General features: G+C 37.5%; 1 long non-coding RNA gene across 5 annotated transcripts in view; it reads left to right on the top strand.

Annotated features, from left to right (window-relative positions):
• The window catches only part of LOC146436615 (uncharacterized), a 59753-nt gene that overhangs the window by 17190 nt on the left and 26454 nt on the right, over positions 1-16109 (top strand). For 3 of the 5 annotated variants that reach the window (XR_014852923.1, XR_014852921.1, XR_014852919.1), the window contains 3 exons: positions 1608-1693; positions 5008-5098; positions 6802-6886. This is a non-coding gene — a long non-coding RNA (uncharacterized LOC146436615). The remainder of the gene's footprint in view (positions 1-1607; positions 1694-5007; positions 5099-6801; positions 6887-16109) is intronic. The other 2 variants (XR_014852922.1, XR_014852920.1) reach the window with 2 other exon arrangements.

Here is a 16109-nt window from a genome sequence, read left to right as displayed (position 1 = left end):
AATCTAACCAGACCTCTTCTGAAGAGACCACCAGTGGCTTTTCCTTAGGAGACTAATGACCAGGACTGAAAGAGATGAAGCTGTCTTTTTCCCTTCCCTCCCCACCCCCTTTTCCTCCTCCTCCTGCCCTGGTTAAATCTATCTCCCTTCACAAGCTGAATTTTGCTATAACTTTTCTCTGTATTTCAGAACCTTTGCTTGTCTGTCCTGAGGTTAGGGGCAAGACCACAGTGGTTCTAAGTGATGACAGACAATGCTGAAATGGAAAAATGCATCAGTCCTGATAATCTTTCTCTTTTTGAGCACAGAGTTTGTACTTGCTTTAGGATCAAGATGAAGTGAGGTTACATCATTTTCTGAGTGAAAATTCATCAGAAAACCTACAGTAAATTATTGCATATTCTGCATCAGTCACTTTAGGCTAAAGATACACCCTTTCCTTCTGTGTTCTTGCTGAGAGAAGCTAACTCCAAGCTACAAACAAATTATCACTTGTTGGGGAATGGCTGATGCATTTGCACAGAGTAATGAAGTCAAGTCCTTGCTGTGTACCAGCAACATACATTCTGTTTCCTCTGTGTCTAAGGTAGAATTTGGTTTTGCTTTTGACTGTCTGTAGTTCAGAAGAATAAGTACACAGTTGGAGAAGCTGTAACTCCAACAGCATCATTGGGTAGTTTTGACCTTCCCGGTTTAACACAATGTTGAAATTCACATGACAAGAATCTGAGGGTAAGCAAAATCAATTCATCAAGATTTGTTCAAATCTTGAATCTTGATCCAAAATCTTGATCTTTATTCAAATCGAAGTTGTCAGTTTGTTCAGACCACACATTTAATCTTTCTGTAGAAGTGTTATCTAGAAATCACTTTTGACACGTTGGGTTTAAAGTTCTAAAAATTGAAGCCTTGAAGAGACAATAAAGTAATCACTTAAATATTTGTCCTCAACTAAATTGCTTTCCACCAACGGAAATGTGACTCTAGTTTACTTGGGATTAATTTTACCTCATGAAAGCTTAAAATGTTTAAAATTTTTCAAAGCTTTTCTTTGTAGGGCTGAAAGAAAGCCTTGCAAAGAAAATTATTTAATGCACTGTGTTCATGTGATAACAAGTTACTGACACAGTTCTGTTGACATCACTGATGGTGCTGAATCCCAGACAAGGATAAAAATGAAGAGGTTTTTTGTAAGAAACATAGGAAAACAGTGTTTGTGATAGGAAAAATCTGTTGGACTGATTAAAATTGTTAAAAATTGTAAGACTGTTAGATTCATAAGAGAATAACGAAAATGGAAAATAAGCAAATAACTATTTTTTGACTACGGAAATTCAAGCAGGTACCACTCACTGTCCTTCATTTGGATATATCTGTGGAATGACTCATTTGTCCACAAGAGTAAAAACAGTGATTAGAAAATAAGGGAAGAGGTATGGAGAAAATTAGCTCTTCATGATTTCTTTTGAATTAATTCTATCAAAGCCTACTGAGTTCTTAGATTAATTTTTCCAAAGGGCTTGTTATTTTCAGCACCTCGTCAAAGGTTTCTGTTTGTTTTACAGCACAGATAAATGATACAGTTTTTCTATATATCTTTACTTCAGGGAGGTATAATATATGTTGCTTAAAAAGTTTGGAGCAAAGAGATCAACATTCATTATTTTGAAGAAATCCATTATCATTATCTGAGGTTAGTTGAAATAAAGGGCTTAACATGATTTGTATAGCAGCTTTTAAATAAAAATGGAAGGTGCTCATCAATTTCCAAAAGATGTGAATTACCTTTGCTGATCTAATATCTGTAAGAGACATACAATTATTTTAATCAAGGGACTAAAACCTCCAAGAATACTCCCTGGCATTCTCTCCAGTGTAATATTTCAATGTGGTTTTTTGAGGTTTGGGGTTTTTTATAATATACCACCTCACAGGATCTCTGCTGCTTTTATTTGCTTGTTCATATTTCAGTAGTGCTGTACATAATTTTGTGATGTACTAGATGCCTGTTTTATTTTGAGTGGTAACTGGAGGCACAGACTCATAAAAAGGTGATTTTACAGTCTCAACAGGAATATTACAGCTGGCTGAACATTCTGCAAGGTCTGTGCTAACTAGAACTGCCTCATCACTCTGTGGGCTGTGCACTACACATGTCCAGGGCCAGTGCTAGGTAAACGTGTGCTGTAAAAATATTCTTTGTTCTGTGTATAACTGTAATGATGGTTGGCCTGGGAAAGAGAATTATGTATGTTTGCTAGCTTTGCTCTAGGTCTACTTTTTCTATTTCCGTCCTAAAGCAGCAGGCTGATTTCTTTCTTGCCTGTTTGAAGATGGAGGAGGGAAAAAAGGAAAATTTTCAGAAAAAAGTGCCAAATTATATTAGAGAACGAACATACCTTGTCTTTTAAGTTCATTTTAATTTCACCTTTATGGTTTTATTTCTTCATGAAAACCAATGCTGATACATGTTTGGCCTAATAAGCACCTTAATGGGTTATGCAACATGGTTAGTGCACATTTATCATTTTTATTACTCATATTGTGTGCCATCTTCAGGATCACAGCACACCCAGCCTCTCTTGTCTGCAAGGTTTTATTTTAATCCTTTTAAATGAGTAAGTCCCAGATATCAGAAGATTTTTATTTTTAAATAGGTTGGTGTCATTTAGGTCAAATCTTTGGCTTTTTTGGATGCAAACATGAAAATATTCCCGCAAAAAGAGACGTAACTAAGGCACAAAGAGTTCTCTGACTCAGGGGAGTGTCAGGCAGGAGCCCAAAGGCAATAAGCTTTAATAAACTTGATGGCCAGACTATGATTGTAGAATCACAGAATATGCTGTTAGAAGAGACCCATCAGGATCACCATGTCCAACTCCTGGCCCTGCACAAGGCACCCCAAGAGTTACACCATGTGCCTGAGAGCTTTGTCCGAATGCTTCTTGAACTCTGTCAGGCTAGTGCTGTGCCCACTGCCCTGGGGAGCTGTTCCAGTGCCCAACCACCCTCTGGGTGAAAAACTTTTTCCTGATATCCAACCTAAACCTCCCCTGCCTCAGCTTCATGCCATTTCCTCTGGTCCTGTCCCTGGTCACGAGAGGGCAGTTTGGTGACTGCCCCTCCCCTTCCCCTCACCAGGAAGTTGTAACTGCAGTGAGGTCTCTGTTCAGTCTCTTCTGCTCCAGGCTGCACAGACCAAGTGACTTCACCCATTCCTCATACAGCTTTTTCTCGAGGCTCTTCATCATCCTGGTGGTCTTTTGATGCTCTCTAATAGCTTAAGAAATAGTCTTCACTTCCTTCCTATTAGTCAGAGGTATTATCTTGTCTTCTTTCTACCCTTTGCCACTGCTGTCATTTTTTAAGCTGTAGTGATCTTTTTGGGACTTTGCCAGCCCCAAAGAGTTTTGTCAAGATACACGCAGGAAACCTCAATGCTGACCAGATCAGAGAGGAGTACAAGAGTGAGTGTGATGGAGAAAGTTAATGATTAGGGTCACTGCCTTCCAGGGTCAACACTACTAGAACTGTTTGGTGTCTCATCCAATGACTTTTTAGAATACACGGGAGGGTGCTGGCAACCCTTACACTTTTAGATGTAAGGCCCTTGCAGCTGGATCCAAAGCATTTTAGGAAGGAGCAGAGGCTCTGTGCTGCCTAGCATTGATAAGATCAGAGAGATTGAGGGCATCCTTGGGAAAACTATACTGGCAGCAGGGAGCTGTAGATGCCTCAGGCTTGGGTGGCAATTGCTATGGAATTTTTGAAATGGCAATTTTGGGCTTAGCTGCAATTCTGCCTAAATGGACCCAGTCTTGAATTCTGTAGTATGCTGTCAGTTTTAACTTATTTTTCAATTAGATTTTTAAAATGTATCAATAATTCACCTTTCCAGTTACAGCTTTCCTAAAATTGGAGATTCCTAACCTTTCATACTGACTGTAGCTTGCTCTTAAAGTAGAGAGATATATATGAAGTTCCAATCATTTTGACATGTGTAAGGGGTTAAGTCATTCTTGAACAGTTTATCGCTCATCAATTGTAATTAAATATGTTTATATTAAATTATGTTCTGTAATTAATGTAAAATCTTTTAGCCTGTGCTGTTATTAGAACCAGATGCTGAAGTATCAACAATATTTCAACATGACTGTGCTGCCTTGCCAGCTGTCTAACTGTAATTACTTTAATCTCAGCTTGTTATCTAATTATCACCTTTGTAAAGGGAAAAGTACTCTCTAATGCGTACTGATTGTTTCAGATGATGATGAAGAGCGTGAAACAGCTGTCAGATATCTTAGCCCTGCTTATCTGGATTAGAAAACTTATTGGGAGGCCTACTTTGCTTCAAACCTTCCTGACAGAAAATGGGACAAAGGGAAAGAGGGTTTTTTTCACCTTGTTTACCCTAGAAATGTGATTCCAGTAATCACTGGAGACAATGGAAGAAACAAGCTAAACAATTACTGTTCCCAGGAAAAAATACCAAGACTACTATAAAGCACAAAGTGTGAACAATGTATGAATTTCCTAGCGGACTGTATATTTGTCTTTTCTAAACTTTTACTTTCATTGCAATGTTGGAGAATTACTTTAGTTACACGGGTTGTGCTGAAATGTGGTGGCAAAGTTTGTTATGGTAGTTAATGGGTTTTATATAACATATCAATATTGATAACCTCTTCCCAGAGAATCTTGAGTATTTTAAACCTTGAACAAATTGCACCCAGAATTGTGTGATTTGCAGTTCTCTTTAGAGACTTCATTTGTGGCCATGCTGAAGTAATTTTAAAGACTATTTTAATATTTTTTAGTGTTTAAGGACAAGACACAAACCCTGCATCTAAATAAAATTCAGGGAGGAAAAAAGGCTAGAATGTTAAACTAAAAAAATCTGTAGTTTACTTGATTAGTAAAACTTGAGTAAGAGTGATTTTTACCTAAAAGTTTGTTGCTTTTTTTTTCCCCCCCTTTGCCTTCTGTTTGTCTCCCACCTCCAAACAGTGTGGATAGTGATGCTTCTTCAAGACTTTTCCTGAAACAGTCTGGATTTTTTTTTTCTGAAGTATTTTATTTGGTGGCAGAAATATTATAGGTGAGAAATAAAGCAATTTTATAATAATGTCTTCATAGTAGTTGTAGCTTTTGAAAATGGAGCTTTAGTAAGGCTTTTTGTGATTGAAGTGCATCATTGTTAATGTTGGCATGGTTTGAATATTGTTGAAATATGTGAAAGTAGATGTGTCTTCTCTTTCCTTGACACTTTCTGTACTATACCATAGCAATTTGTCACTCTATTAACTGTTCTAAAAATAAAGATTATTTTATTATTATTTTTTTCTAAAGGGGAGGGGAGATATTTTTTGTGTGCTCTTTCTCAGTTTGATATCGGGACACAATTTAGTAGTTCCACAAAAATATATAATTTTCTACTCTTGATTTAACTGTGTTTTCCTTGTTCTAAATCAGATTATCCTTGTAGGTCCAGCTTGATTTGTACATAAAACATTGTTCAGTCCAGCAGGAGGCTAAGTGAATAAAAATGAACTGGAGCTAGGTGCTCTCTTACTTATCTCTTATCTTTCTAGAGAAATAACTGATCTTCAGGTTACCACAGAGTTGCTTAGTCTTGATTTTCTCTTAAAAGCATAAGAAATTAAGTTCTGACAGGGTTGAAAGAGTTCAGAACAGAAGCAAACTGAGGCAGCAGAGTTGTGCTGAAAGGCTCTTGGCTGGAGGAGAGGAACTTGTTGCTAGGACTTCAGGGCAGTTGTTTCTGTTTGTGTAGAATGGTGAGCCCATTTAATCATGCAAATTATTAAGTTCACAGCTGACTATAAATATGATTTCCAGGTTGTGTAAATTAGCATTCAATGTTTAAATTAAATATACTCCTTAACAGTTGAGTTTTTTGAAAATCAAATCCTTAAAGTAGAAATGTGTCTATAACACTTCATCTGATATGTCAGAGTACATTGTAAAGGAGAGTCAGTGATACTTTATTAGTGAAGACTCATCCAAAGTACAGATGAATACAGAGTTGTCTTGACTTGATGGCAGATGTAGAAATGGAGCAGAATCCAGTACTATCCACTGTCAATTTTCTTAAATACAACAATATGATAATAATGTATTGCTTTCACTTTTCTCTTCTAAGCTTTTATGCTTAGTATGCCTTCAGTAAAATTGATTTACTTTAGAAAGTATTCTATATTTTGGGCAATCATTTGATGTAAGATTATTTGCAAATGTTTTAAGGAGTTAATTTGTTTTCATTTCTTTTGACCAAGAATAATTATTTGGGAGGTTTTAAGGCAGTCACTGGAGGAAGATGCTATAAAAAATATATTATTTTAAAACTACTTTTGTGGCTAGCACAGGTTTTTCCCACGGGAACTCTTCTTGTGTTTTGTAAATAAAGATAGAGTTTAGATGTTGTTGGAACAGTGTTCCAGAACTTGGGCAGTGCAGGCCTGGCCAATCAGGCCTGGGGGAAGGCTTCTGACTGACCAATCTGGGTGACTTTTGAGAACTCTATATATGTGATGAAATCAAAACAATAAAGGTCATTCCTTCTTACCACTGAGAACTGGTGCTTTCATTACTCTGCTAGCTGCTCAACAGTGACATACTTTTGACTGACATTATCTTTTCTTGAAAATGTATATAAAATTAAGCTGGTGATATGCAAAAAAGTAGAAAACTTTCATTTATCATCTCTAGTATATAATTCTTTACTTCTAGTATAACAGCTCTATATTGGCTCATTACATTATAATGGCTTTTTTATTTTATAAGGTCAAGGAGCCATGAACTCAGAAGTCTCTTAAACAGGCCCTGACAAGACCAAGACTTCTGCAAGAGAGCCAGTACCATATTTCAGGTCAGTGACTTTCCCACTGCAAATTCCCAAGGAAATGCTCTGACAAAGCTGCAAGTGCAAGGCTTGGTGAAAAATACAAAATACAAATTGCCATTACTGAAAAACGATAATGTTAGAGACTGAGTGAAATAAAGCTTGAGGTGGGATCTTATGCTACATTTATCTCCACCACCAATGGGTTTAAAATATGGATGTACACAGAGGTAGCTATAATTTGTAGCAGTTCATTGGGTTTTGATATTTTAAAATTACATAGGTCTCTTTAAAAGGTGCTAATTGCAGAATAATTCCTTGAAAATAATTACCCCTGTGTGGACTCCATTGATTTAAGTGTTGAGATATAAATTCTATAGATCATATATTTTCATCTGTGCTCAAGTATAAATGTCGAGGTTTCATTTTCATTAAATTATGCGTTATTGTGCTGAAATAGAAAAAAAAAGAATGTATTTCTGTGCATACATGCACACACATACTAAATGGGTGTACATATATACACAAAATATATATTAGATCAGTATATATATTTGGCAGTGTGTATTGATTATTTGTGTGTAACTATAGAGCTGTAGGTGAAATTGTGACGCTTTTGAAGGTATTGTGAACTGTGACTTCACTGTATACAGGATGTTACTGTGTCTGGAAAAGAGATTTTCAGTGGTGTTTTCAGTCTCTTACTTGAACTGTTTATGTCAGCCTGGAACAAAGAATCCTGAAAGCTCATGTAACTTATTTGCTGTCTTTAAATCAAATATTGGAACACTACAACCAAATTACGTGACAGAGCAGGCTGTTTTCCTCAGTTTGTAAGGCCTTCTCTACTTCTATTAGCTCTTAGGATTAACGGCTAAACTGTTGAGGTTGAAGAGGTTTACTAATCACAGGGAAATAATTTCAAAGGTCTGTGGGTGAAGGCTTTTGGTGTTCAAGGGTATCATCCTTTGCAAAGCCAAGGATCAACAGAGGAATGTGCAACCGCAGGGACAACACTGCAGGTATGATGAGGAAGGGTTTGGTTACAGCAGCAGGATTCAGTCCACACTTAGCTGAAGGAAAAAGGCTTTTGTTGCATTCAGAGAATTGGATTGGTCTGAGTCAGGATGGTGCTGTACTGATGTGGGAAAGGAATGTCAGTTTTCAGAGAACAGAGAGATGGAAAGAAACAAGCTGGTGTGTAAGTGTCAGTGAAGAAATGGAGCATCTTGTCTGTTAAGTAGCCAGGTTATCTGACTCAGCAAAAGGAAGAGAAACTTAGGGTTTTGGTTCATAAATACAATATGCCATTGATTCAATTTGCTAGAAGCTACTTTCTTCAACTTTTGCATATGTTTCCAGAAAACATACAGGGGAAGATTTTTTAGAAAATTATAGGTGTTGATCAAGTGACTCAAGTGACACTAAGCAACATTAACTGTTTGATGTTGCCCTGTGAGGCAGAGTCTAAAATCAAGAATTTAGATGCATACTTTGCATGACAGATAAATAACAGTGCTGTATTTTCAACAAGTGAATGATAGCCTGGATTATCTTTCTGCAATTCAAATTAAAAATTCTAGTTTCCCTTAATATTGGGATTTTGAGTGGAAGAGCCTCATTCAGGGTTGCTGTCTGTAGCACATACATCTGCACAAGTGGTGAGGAGCCAGTGCAGCAGGGCTTGGAAGTAAGGCTGTCAGCTTAATACATTGTGTGAAAATTGGGGCCGGAGGTCACCAATCTCCTGGTACACAAATCTCCCTCTGAGAATCTCATTTCATTCAGACTATCAGTTAGATTAGAAATACCCTAATTATCCCACTGAAATTAAATTACTTTATGTAAGGGTGATATAATGAACAACCATAAAGAAGCTATACAACCAATCATCCTATTAGTCACAGCAAGACTAGACTATACACTAAATGGCTCTGGTTTGATTATTGCAGGCTGGTCTGTGCCACATAAACTGGGGGGGAAGGGAAGGACCTAGGGGAAGATTAGTTTTGATTTCCTTTTCTATTTTACTGGGAGGAAGAAAGTCACCTTTTAATTCACAGTGCAAGCCTTCTAGGTGAAAAAGTGTAAGGTTGCCTGTCAGAGAAGGCACAGTGTAGCAGAGATCGTGAATTATGGAGAGGTGATTGGGATCTTTCTTAGCACATAGTGAATTTTGTTGTTGTAGAGAGCAAGATGAGAGCCATAGGAATGCAGGTAGGCTGCTCCAACACCTCAGCCAGCAAACTTTGTCACAGGGTCATTCTTTTCTAGATACATTTGCAATCACCTGCAGTCATCACTGCTGGAGGAAGGTGAGGGTTTAGCTGATCTTGAACTTGCAGAGTTGCTTCACTGGCTCGAGAAGGTCAGTTGTTAGAAGTAAGCTGAAAAAGCTGCATGTTTAATTTTTACTTAGTCTAGGACTGAAAAAAACATTCTGTTTTAACTTGTGTTGGAGTCTCCTGGCAGACTCAGTGGGTCGTTGACCAGCACATTGTGAGTGTGTGTTTCTGTAAGAAAAGCCACTACTGTGATGAGTTGTGATTTTCACTGACAGTGGAAATTCCCTCAGAGGGATTAAAAAGTGCAGAGAGAAAGCAAACCAACTGCTTGTCTCTGCTGGTTGACTTTCTCAGTCAGAATTTCAGAGCTGTTTACTGACTAACCATTTTAAAGAACCAAGGGGTGCTACTGTGTAAAGACAGACAACTGTTTTGAAAGGACAGAAGATCTGCCAAGACCTGCTTAATCTAGATTTGTATATTTTCATTATTTTACTTCAGAAACTCTACTTGAAAGAATAATTAATAATTTCTCACTTAATATCCTAATGTTCTTAATGACATAGATACTGCGAGTTGCTAACATCCCAAAACTAGCTAGATGTATTAAGGGGGGGATGTGTTTATGGCAGGAATTAATTCAGGTGTAAATGTTAAATGACTATTTTAAAACATTGGCATGAAAGAAACACAGGTCCTAGGAAACAGAGAAAAAGCAGGGATGTCTTGCTACTTTCATCTTCTTGCAGTCTGTCTCTACTGGGCTTATTTTATGCTGTGATACAGGCAGCACTACTTTGCTCAAGTACAGTCCTTCACAAATGCAGACTGGGCATTGAAAATATTACACATTTTTTCTGAAAAGGGCTTCAAGTTATTTGACATAAAACATTTAAAATAAAAAATATAATTTTCTATGAAGGAAGATGATAATTTTAAGTTCTATTTTCTTCTCTTATATTATCAGCCAATAGTGTAAAATGTGCTGTGAGACAGTACTGGCCCAGTAGCATTTCCCTGAGGTTTTTATTTCTCTTTGGGAGAGAATTGTAACATCTAATTCAAGTATATTATGTGTTGTTCAGGGTTTACCTTTTAACAGTCATACAATAGAGTCATGCTTTGGAAAAGCAGCAAGCCATCTGAATACTCCAAGTATCACAGAAAAATGTTTCTTTAAAAGAAAAAAGCATCCTAGAATTTTGTTCAATTAAATTTGATTGTTAAATGCCTTATTTGAATGTGAACAGAATCAAAATATGAAATATATAATTTCTGCTGATCAGAATTGCAAGCAATAATTTATAATGAGCTATATATCTCAACAGATGATACAAGTTCTGTTTTTTAAAGTCAGTAATCTGCACTTACACATTAAAAATTAAAAGCACTTTTCTTCTCTCAGACAATACCTAAGGAATAAAGTATTTCAGTTATGAGGTAGGAATGAAGGAAGAACATTTTCATTGAAAAGAGTAAAAAAAAAATTTCAAGTAAATCAGTCTTGATGCCAAGAGACAGTAACTTGTGTAGAATCTTGGAGGGAATATTAAGCCTCCTGTAACTGACCCTCTGTGAGTTCTATTTAAAACTCTAGATAGGTAGGAACAATGGCACTTCACAAAAAAATTTTAATGAGACTTTGTTACATTGGAGTTTCAATTTAAGAAAATTGACTTAGCTGGAACTAATATGCAGTCTTTTAATCATGGTGTCTGGAGGTAGCAGAATTTCCCCATTGCTTTGAGTAGAAATTCATGCTGTTTTTGTAGATTGCTCCCTGAACACCCATTGAAATATTTCATTTTTGCTTTATTTCCTTCTACCTATCCTCTAATTTTCTTGTGTGATTAGGAGAGGGGGAATCAGAAATTAATATTGAGCCAGCTGGTGAATGGAAATACCTTCAAATGATGGCGCTTTTGAAATTAAAATAGTACTGACAGCAAAGACTATCAATTGGGGTTTTCTTAAAAAATTAATTTCATGGGCTAGCACAGTCAGCAACCTTTTCTGTGAGGCTTGGTAAGATCCCATGGAATAACCTTGATTTGATAGTTAAACAGCTGGAGAGAACCACCAGGATTGCCAAGGACCTTCAGTAAATGTCATTATGATCATTGAAATGGATCCCCTGTCCTGGAGGCAGCGTTAATGCTATGATTTATACCTCATGTATTTTTATTTATGCCTGGATCTCCCAGAGCCACTGTGTGGACTGCCATGGACCCTTAATACGGGCAAGCTTGTGTGGTAAGTTGATATCCTGTTTACTGGAAGGGTCGAAGTTCTTTTAAGATCTCAGCCTTTTTTTGTCTTTTTTTTTTTTTCTTTTTTTTCTTTTTTTTTTTTCTTTTTTTTTCTTTTTTTTTTCCCAAAGGAGTAATCAATTATTTCCCTATTTGTGTGAAGTTTCCTGTGGAAATCTATTTCATGTAGATGCCTTATGTGACCCTTTGGAGAGGGTGAGGAAAATAGTGCCTGGAACTGGGTGTGCAGTACACCTGAGCACAATTTATCACAGTGTGGTCAAGGCAGGTCAAGTAACAGAGTACAGTAATTAAAAGGATGATTGATAAGCAACAGTTGGGTAGGTGAGATTTTTAGAAAAACAGAAGTATTTAATGGTGCAACCTAAAATGTTTCATGAGTGCATAAGTTTATGTAATAAGCTATTTTAGCATTAAAAAAAAAGAAGTTATGTTCTCTAAGCACTTCTAGGGGATGTATTAATCTATCAACTGTGTTGATATGTCTGGAACTCTTCAAAAGAAAATGTTTGTGCTGGATTTATTTATAGGTTGAAGAGCTGGGCAGAGAGAAACCTGATGAGGTTCAGCAATGGCAGATGTAGGGTTCTGCGCCTGGGGAGGAATTGCTCCAAGCAGCAGGACAGGCTGGGGGCTCACCTGCTGGAGAGCAGCTCTGCTGAGAAGGAGCTGGGAGTTTTGGTGGATGACAGGCTGACCATGAGCCAGCAGTGCATCCTTGCAGTGTGCAGGGGCAATGGGATCCTGGGGGGCATTGGGAACAGCGTGTCCAGCAGGTGAGAGGGGTGATCCATCCCCCTCTGCCCAGCCCTGGTGAGGCTACATGTGGAGTGTTGTGCTCAGTTCTGGTCTCCACAGTTCAAGGAAGACAAGGAGCTGCTGCAGAGGGTGCAGCAGAGGCCATAAAGGCGATGAGGGGTCTGGAGCATCTCTCTTATGAGCAAACTGTGGGAGCTGGGCCTGTTTAATCTCAAAAAGAAAACGGAGGGGATCTCATCAATACATGTAAATATCTCAAAGGTGTGATACTAAAGAATGGTGCCAGACTCTTTTCAGTGGTGCTTAGTGACAGGATGAGGAGCAATGGCCATAAATTCATGGAGTTTCCTTCTCTGGAGACATTCAGAACCTACCTGTGTAACCCAATTGAGGTGACCCTGCCTTGGCAGGGAGTTGGACCAGATGATCTCCAGAGGTCGCTTCCAACCCTGACAATTCTGTGATTTGACTGTCTCAAGTTAAAAGTTTTTACCTACAATTATCAGAAATTAAATACTGTAAATGGAAAACTCAAAGTTGAATTTTAAAGCTTAGGTTGGACATGCCTCTAGCTTGGGACCATATTCTTTTGCAAACTGTCAGTTTAGGGATGCACATTTCTATGCAGGGCTGGGGCTCTTAAATATACCCTTAAGAGAAGGTAATGGATTGAAAGGTTCTTTCAGGTTGCTTCTTTTAGCGTTCTCAAAATTGGAAGACTATCTTGTAAGGAATGTGATGTAGACAAATAGGGATGGTGAGCAATTTTCTCAGTTCAGACTGCAAAACTTGTGCTGGATCAGAATTAGTCGTACTTAAAAAGAGCCTGGGATGGGTGTATGAGAAGTTCCACCTTTCAAAGTGGCACTTCAGTTATCAAATTTAAGCAAAATTGAAATTTGGATTTGTCTTATGTTAGTGTTTAGAGTGGCTTGCGTTCATGCCTTTAGACTTGCTATAGGATTAAATCGTATTGGCTTTTGTGTGGAGATCATTTTTGTAAATAACAGATTGTGTTTAAGGAAAATTGTATCAAGGTGTAATTATTCCCATGTGTCTGTGGCAATGTCTCTTGCTGCAGTGTGGTGGGAACATGAAATCCTTTATACTTCAGCATCCAAGCAGTGATTTCGATTAGTGTCCTGTGAGCTTTTGATTGTATAGAAACCAATCACATTACTCCATATGCTTTTCTAGACTAAAGTGTTTTATGTAGTTTCTTGCTTCGTATTCTGGCTGTGGTTTATTTCAGAATGGTATCTAAGTTTTAGGCTTCTGATTTTTAAAGAGAAAATGTTTAACCTGCTTTTTTGAGTTGCATTTGCTGCATGAATTCTCCCGATCATTGGCAGCCAGGTAACACTGTTTTGCACTTTGATATATGTTAAGGAAGGGTTGTTTCCCTTTTTCAAGGTTAACCCAAGTAGCAGCTAATCATGGTTTGATTCAAGGAAGGCTTTTGCTTTTGTAGTTAAAGGGTGACAATTCTGTGGCTAGCTCTTCATATGTCCATCTTCACCAGATCTACATTGCAGGAGTGGTAGAAAAGGGGATTAATCCAAATCTGAAGACTTGTATTTACAGAAATTAGACATATAAAATCCATGTAGAAGTGTGTTGCAAGATGTCATTGTAGCAGAAAAGGGAAATGTTCCCAAAACATCTTAATGTGGGCATATAACATTTATATATATGGAACACAAATAATACATCTGGTATTAATGAGCGGAAGAAAATTTGGCAATGCTAAGTATTAAAAAAGCCCTGAAAAATGGCCATTTTTGTATCATCACAATTTACCTTCTATTCATTAAAGCCTATTCTAAACAGGTTTTTTTCCACCTTTCTTTTTTTTTTTTTAATATGCAATTTTATTTCCATGTCATATAACTCAAGTTAGTTTATCATCAGTGGTAAATAAGTCTATGGTAAATCTGGGATATTTAAAATCCCTGAATATAAGGAAATAGTATCATCCAGGCTTCAGCTAAAACTTTTTTACTGTTAGGGCAAGATGTTTGCTTCTGATGACAAGAACTATTCTTTTTTTTTTTCTTTCTTCACCCTCTCTTTTTGAAATCCTTCGGCGATTTATACTGAGCTTCAGGAGTAATTGCCTTTTGTTTCTACTCTGTTTGTGACAGAAGCAGATGAGGGAAAGAGACACTTTGTTGGCATAATATGAGAATTTTAAATCAGAAGACAAGCATGCAGAGAAAGTATTAACACAGTGGGTAGTAAAACTCTAAAATCAATTGCCACAGAAAGTTGCAGAGATACAGTATCTGCAGGTTCAGAGGGAGTAGTCAAATTGATGGACAACAAGTTTGTAAACAGATACTGAGAGGATTAAACAGGGTTGTGCCTTAGAAATATGCCAAGACAAGAGTTCTGGATGCTGGGAGATGCAAGGAAAACAAACCACAGAAAATGGTGGCTCCTTTGTGTGAGACAGGATGCTTCCCAGGATGGACCACTTATCTAGCCCAGCAAACATTTTCTGTGTTCAAAAGAGAAGCCACGTGATGTTGACCTGTTGAAGCCTTGTCTTTCTTCTATCCCTGGGACTGCTTGAGTAAGTGCTTCATTCCTCTTTCCTTCTGTGCTTCAGAGGCAGGAGAGAGGATCAAGCAACTTCCTCACTCTGTGCACATGTAGTTGAACTTTCCCTTCTAATGAGAGCAGAACCTCCAGAGGACATGGAAACTGATCTTCTTGTTTTATCTGGGCTTTCTGGAGTAAACCTAAAGGGATGAACATGCCCTAGCTTTGGAAAAATGGGAGGAGTGGTAACTACATGAAGTTTATTACGCCCCATCAAGTCTGCCAAGTTTAATATGCCATTACAGAGAGAGATCTGGCTGTGAAATGGTTAGGATTGACTGACAACACTTAACTAACCACTGAGAATGATTTTGTCTTTGTAGTACAATTCATGTCTTTCCATCATGTCTGTGTGTGTAGTGTTTTCAAATGAATTTAATTATGAGTGATGGACAGTAGCTTTACGGATGTGCTTTCCTCTGTAGCACTGTAACTGATGGCTGTTCTTTTGGACTTGTCACCAGCATTCACAACTGTCCCTGGTTTGCACTTACCTTCTCTTAGTTAAACTACTGGGGCTTTGGAGAGGAAGTTGAATTTTTGTTTTGTCCTGAATTTGGTTGTTTTTTTGATTGTTTAAATTGTGAGCAAAAGTTTTGGGTTTTGTTTTGCCATTACGCAAGAATATTCATTTCTGGTTGACTACATGTGAACCAGTGCCCTTGTTTTCATTTGTGATTTCTCAGAGTAGATACCGATTTAATTTCTAGTCTCTTGGGTGCTGCTCGGGAAGGAAAATGCAAAAGGCATTAATTTTTCTGGTAAGAACCCTTTTGTTGACATTTGTGAAAGGGTTGCTCTGTGCATATACTACAGAGTTGCATCAGGCATCTTCCTATGACATGAGAAATTGAGATCATGAATCCTTCTGCTAAAAGCAAAAATTTATGTTCATTTTGGGAGAAACAAACTTATTTTTCACTTACCCATCTATTTATATTTACCTCGACAGCTTTCAGATTGCAAAAAGCAGCATCAATAGAAAGAAGAGTAGAAGACTGCTGCAAAGTACATATAAAGTTAGATGATAAAATAAATGTATAGAAATTACTGCTATTACTGTATTACTGCACTGTCATGTGTAGTTATATTCTTTATGTGCTCAAAAGAAAGTGACGACTCCTTTTCCCTCCAGTGTGTACATGCTGGCATTTGCTTGCCTTTGATTTCATTCCTGATGCTAATTTTATACTGAAGCTGAGGTGACCTTTATGTGTACCGCTTTTCCAGGTGTTGCCTACTTTCACCCAAACAATAACCATTATTTGCATTTCTAATGAGGTAAAACACTAGGGACTGACTTCTAGCACCTTCTCTACTGACCTTTACTTT

Source organism: Lichenostomus cassidix, chromosome 5 (assembly GCF_008360975.1).
Source record: "Lichenostomus cassidix isolate B80296 chromosome 5, HeHo_3.0, whole genome shotgun sequence".
Lineage (NCBI taxonomy): Eukaryota > Metazoa > Chordata > Aves > Passeriformes > Meliphagidae > Lichenostomus > Lichenostomus cassidix.
This window is presented reverse-complemented; position numbering and strand designations above follow the sequence as displayed.